The 5901-nt window shown below is 30.4% G+C and overlaps 1 pseudogene; it reads right to left on the bottom strand.

Moving 5' to 3' along the window:
• Positions 1-1264: 1264 nt before the first annotated feature.
• LOC149200658 (phospholipase A(1) DAD1, chloroplastic pseudogene) lies at positions 1265-2887 on the bottom strand (annotated as a pseudogene).
• Positions 2888-5901: the final 3014 nt, after the last annotated feature.

Consider the following 5901-nt stretch of genomic DNA (forward strand, 5'->3'; position numbering starts at 1 on the left):
TGATGTTTTAATGATGTAAATTTTTGTATGATTCAATTAATAATAAAAAATTAAAAGTAATAAAATTCAATTTGTTATAACATAATAATGATTATAATAATAAAATTAAGGATAAATTTATAACATATGAATAGTAGCTATAAATGAAGATTCATTTACCATACAAATTAAATAATGATTTTGTAACATATTTAAATTTATTAATAAGCAAATAAAAACTTAATATTTACAATAAAATTACAAAATAACAAGATTTTTAACTATGGATATTCAGCCCCACCTTACTAGGGATATTATTTACTTGTAGATAGATTTTGTTCCAATACTATTGGCTAATACCATGGCTTATCCATACCAAATGCCCAACAACCATAATACATTTCACAATCAAAATTTTTTATTTTTTAATTACAATTTTTAATTAAATCCAAAAGAAAAAAAAAATCATTAGTTTTGAGATATATCTAAGCCATATATGGTCATTACTACTAAAAATATTTCATCAATATTAAATCAGGGTTTTAATAAAATTAAAAATGAAAATAATTTTTTATATATAGAAATGGTGAAATTTATATAATTGAAATAATATCATTAAAAACCATCATGAATTCATTTAAAAATCTACCAAGTTGTAAGAAAAATCCAATTTATGTAGGAGCAATTTTTTCTTCAATTTTTGCACTCAAAAGAATATTTAAATCTTAAAAAATATGATCGAAAAAAAAAATTAATCTTTAAAAAATTGATCCACTTAAAATTAAAATTAAAATTAAAATAAATACATACTAGTTTTAAAACTAATCCATCATAACTATAAACATTTATCAACCATTTAATTATTACTCAACTACTAATAAAATGCCTTAAATTTATATACCCCTTAAACCACACATACCATACCCTATAGGGATGGGTAGTTCAATAAAACCCGTGCAAAATTGTTATTTACACAAAAACATATACAATATTCAAACTTTGGATGGTCATACGATTTTGTGCCACGACCACATATAGCTTGTCATATAGTCTCGGATGGCTGGATAGATCAGTGAGTTTACTTCGGAGGTAAAGATTAAAGAGGTCCACCATTCCCACTCGAAAGCCACAATTCATATCATATTTCGAAGGTTGCTGTTGCAGACTCACTTTCAGAGGTAAATATTAAAAAGGGGGCCACCATTCGCACCCGAAATTCACAATTCATATTATATTTAGGCGGTTGCTGTACAAGTCACCAAGCCTCTTCTTACACAGAAGGCACTTAAAGCGGAGATAACATAGGGTGATGATTGAAATTGGGACTGAAATCGGTATCATAATGGGCTGACAAATTGTGCCAATTAGCAGGCACCCTAAGTTCATCTTTCAGTAAATTACAGGTTTTATTAACAAGAGAATAATCCCGCTTTGCGTTGGGTCGAAATGGAACTCCAGAGCTTTGAAAGCCATCGACCAGGTGCAGATGGGCTTCCAGATTGTGACAGCAACTCACACCAGCATTCTCTTTCAGATATGGAGAATCCAAGTGATTGATTCTCAGCTCAGCCCCCACATGAGTAAATGACATCCTCTCCATTGCTTCGACCAATGCTGTTGAATTTAATATTTCACGGCACTTCTTATGTAGCCATTCATTCATAAAAATCCCTGGCATTTGAGGGATCCAATCATGGGTATTGACAATTCTCAACGTTTTCACGCCGATCTGCTCAAGCCTCTGTTTGAAATCAGGGTTTCCAACTCTTGGTCCCCCAAAAGAGAACACTGCTACTGGTGTACTATTTGAGGTTGATGCCAAGTTTTCTCCAATCTGATATGCACTTAAGAGCGCCAAAGCTGCTCCTAGACTGTGCCCTGTAATGGTAATACTCAACTCCTCGCCCTCGTATAATTCTAACAGTCTCTCCACCTCTTCCAGAACCTGTTCAGATGCGCTCTTCATGCTATTATTATGAATGTCACTATGGCTATTGCCCTTAGAAGAAGTATACAGACTTAAAAATCCATTTTCCACCTTCGGGTTGAGATCAGAGTGATGAATATTATCAGAGAGTTTAATTGGTATTAAATCTGTCTTGAGATTTTCAGCCCATTCAAGCGGAGTCATGGTGCCTCTCCATGCAATAACTATATCTCTTCGACCTAATCTTTTGATCTCTTCCAAGTTATCACTCACAGCAACAAATCCCATCCAGTTAGACTTCTCACATTTTAGGCTTTCATTCGATAGTTTCGAAAGCCAGTTGGGAACATGGACATTGGGAGTTGCATGGAGATACTTGGTCACCCTGTAACCAGTGTTCCTCAACCCTACTCTTTCAAGAAATGAATTAACTTCACCACATGGGATGCAGCAGCCACCATAAGAGCTCGATTGGGGATCAGAGTTAAAGGCATCATAAGTTGCCTGCGCAAATTCTCCATACTTCACAATCTCTCTTCTTAGGTTTTCATCAAGGGGATCCAGAAGTTCTCTCCACTCGTTGGCACCATGATATTCCCTCCATTTACCCGCCAGACTCTGCTTAGGAGAAGGATAGGGTCTCCGCAGCTTGCTCATCCAATCATCACAGTTCCAAGAATTGCGTATGTCGTTGGATTTCCTCTGATTTGAAAGCGTGGAGTCTAATATTCTGTTCCTGTTAGGACTTCTAGGACTGGAACCTATGAATGTGGCTCCTAAGCCCCTGTCAATTAGGGATGTGATTTCCAGTCGTTTAGACCAAACCAATCTCCTTTGTGAAGGGTTCTTCACCAGATTTAGAGTGGATGAAGAAGCTCTAGAAGTGCAGTTTGATATATTCTTGAGGCCTGTAGTGGAGTTGTGTATTATGGCGGGTAGGGAAGATGAGGTAGCCTGTTTCAAAGACCCAAGGAGTTCCATATGCTGTTGAAAGGATTGACAAATAGGGAATCTCTTTGGGGGATTGCAATGAAGTGTGAAATTAGGGTAGCCATGCCACTGATTATATATTCCGAGTTCGTGCTCTAACAGCATCTGTCCATTACTCGGATTTTACTCGCTTTTAAATCGTTCACGTGAGGATTCAGTTCGCTTTTGAAAACCTAGCGGCTGAACGCGGTACAGGGAATAGAGTGGCACGCGGTGCCGACCACAACATTGATACAGTGAACATAAGTTTGAGAGGAAGCCTATCTACTCCACATATGTGGACCAACTCTTTTATGAGCTCCATCCTCCGCTCACGATCACTTCCACTACGCTGCCAAACAGTTTGGCATACAAATTGAGGTGCCCCCCTTATTAGGGTACCTGCTCAATTATTTTTTGACAAACTCACCTTACGAGAGTATCTCCTCAATTGAAGCATCCGTTTTCATTTTTGTTGGTTGCGTGTCCAAATCTAAATGCATTTAAATTTCACGAGGGACACTTCTCTGTCTCATAAACACGGAACTCTCAGTTTGCAGATATAATTTTTTTGATAATTTAAATTTAACTTTTTTTAAAATTAAGTTATGAAGTAGTTTTCAAATGTTAATTTTATATTTACATATATATTTGTATTTAGACAAATCGGCGATTAAGTTGGGCTAGTACTAATCATTTAAGCTACTATGGAAACTTATTGATATTTTATTACTCCCACAATATAAATGAAATTTAAAATAAAATTGAACAATATTTTTATTCAATTAAATTATAATAAATTAAAAAATATTATTGTTTTTTTAATTATTAAAATAAAATTATAAAAATTTGGTTTAAATAATATTTTTACTTTAAAAAAGTTGTTATAAAAATTATGAAAAAATATTTTTTTATTATTTTTTTCTATATTTATTAGTCTTTGTTAAAATTGGATTTTTATAATAAATTTGCCTACATCGAGCAATGCAAATTATAATATTTAATTTTGAAAAAAATATTGATTTTTCAATATTATTAAAAATATTATTTTTGAAACATTTGATTGGGCCATAACTTGAAAGTATTATTTCAGCCTTAGCATAATATAATACCATGTGGATAACTATTTGGCATATTTTATGTTATAATTGAAGGATATGGTTGCAATATTGATTCATGATTTTTAGATACTGCGATATTTTATTCTTAAGTTTTCCAATTAAGCCATCCAAAAATAAATTATTTCAAAATAGCTTATTCTCAAGTAAAAACACATTTATTATAAGTTGTATGGCACTCCTTGATGTGAAGTCATCGGGGTGATATATTGGCCATGATGAAGATGTTTACTATAAGTTACTTCCCACCATAATTTAAGAAAGTATTTCCTTATTCGCTAATATTCATGGATTTCATGGAAAGTACCCAAAAATTCCTATTGAAATTCAATAAGGGCTTTTGATTTATTAAAGTAATGATAAGTAAATCCATTTCCCACCATATAAATGGAATTATAAAAAAATTAGTCAAATAATTTTTTTATTTACAATTAATTTGTTATAAAAATCATGAAAAAATATTTTCCTTTATAATTATTTTAATAATAAATTTCGTACTCACCACTATCAAATTATATTCTAAACTCTTTGTTACTCAAGTCATTTAAAACTTGACCCTAACTTCTCTAAATAAGAAAAGAAAACAACTTAATAACTCCCTCCTAATGAATAGTTGATCCATCTCTTAAATTAACAAAACTTTCACATAACCCACTCCTTCCACTATCCTACTCCTAACACTAATTTCCCTCATGTATGGAATGTCATGACACATCATGATATTTAGAAGATTTATTAAAAAATAAACATTGAAATTATTTTTAAACCTTGCAATTTTTTTAAGTAGATAGCTTTTCTTACATTGAAATAACTCAAAAGCCAATCAAAATTTATCTCAACGAAAATATAGTTGATATACTTCATGATTGAATCACTAATTCAACTATCTAGGAGCACAGCAAAAGTTTAAATAGATAATTTATTATGACCAAATGAAAATCCTAAAAATGAAGAACCTATTATTCTTATGTTATAATTAATTATAAGAATCTCTTAAACCAGAAAAACAACTTAAGCTTTTTAATTGAGAAGATAGCTACAAGTCTAGTCATTCTTAGGATTCTATTATTAATTCTTGACATCAAGAGACCCTCTCTTTATTTTTAATCTTTTTTTGTAATAAATTCTTATTTAGACTTCATTTTTCTAACTAAATTAGATTTCTAATTTTATTTGCTCCCTCTTTCTTTTATTTATTGAACTTTCTCACCTTTTCTTATTTTCACATTATAACTAATTTATTAATTCTTTTAATAATATAAGTTATATTTTACAAGGAAAATCCATGATATAATTTTTTTTTAAACATTTATGTTAAATTTAATTAAAACTTATATCTATATATTTTAAAATTATATAAAATATTATAATATATCATATGAAATTTATTTTTAAAATTAATAAAAAAATTATGTCTATATATTATTAAATTTTTGGAGAATTAAAGGCTTTCCATGTTCTTCAAATAAATTATATGAAGTATTTTTTAAAATAATCTATATAAATTACTAATTATATAAAATTGAAGTTTGCTAATTTTTGTTATATATTAGGTAGATTTTGTTTTTATATTTTTCTTTTTAATCATATCTGGTAGTACAATAATATTTAATTAATAATACAATGTACATTTAAAGATACACTGTATTAATTAATTAAAGATCATTTCTATGATCATTTTTTAATTTGGAGTTTTAGCGTTTCCGGTTTTAAAATCTTATTTCTCTCGTGAAATCCATTTCTAACTCGATCTATAACAGTTGAAAGGATGAGGATGTATGCATCCGAATTCCTTTTTAAAGTTATGTTAATGTGACATGTATAAAAATCGTGTATTTCACATTCTTTTCGTGTTGAGTGTGCCTGAAGTTAAACAAAACTTCTTTCACGTTGATATTCTGTATGAGA

The sequence above is a fragment of the Pinus tabuliformis genome, chromosome 2_1 (genome assembly GCF_031772625.1).
Source record: "Pinus tabuliformis cultivar Carrire ecotype Pingquan chromosome 2_1, CPIR1, whole genome shotgun sequence".
Classification (NCBI taxonomy): Eukaryota; Viridiplantae; Streptophyta; class Pinopsida; order Pinales; family Pinaceae; genus Pinus; species Pinus tabuliformis.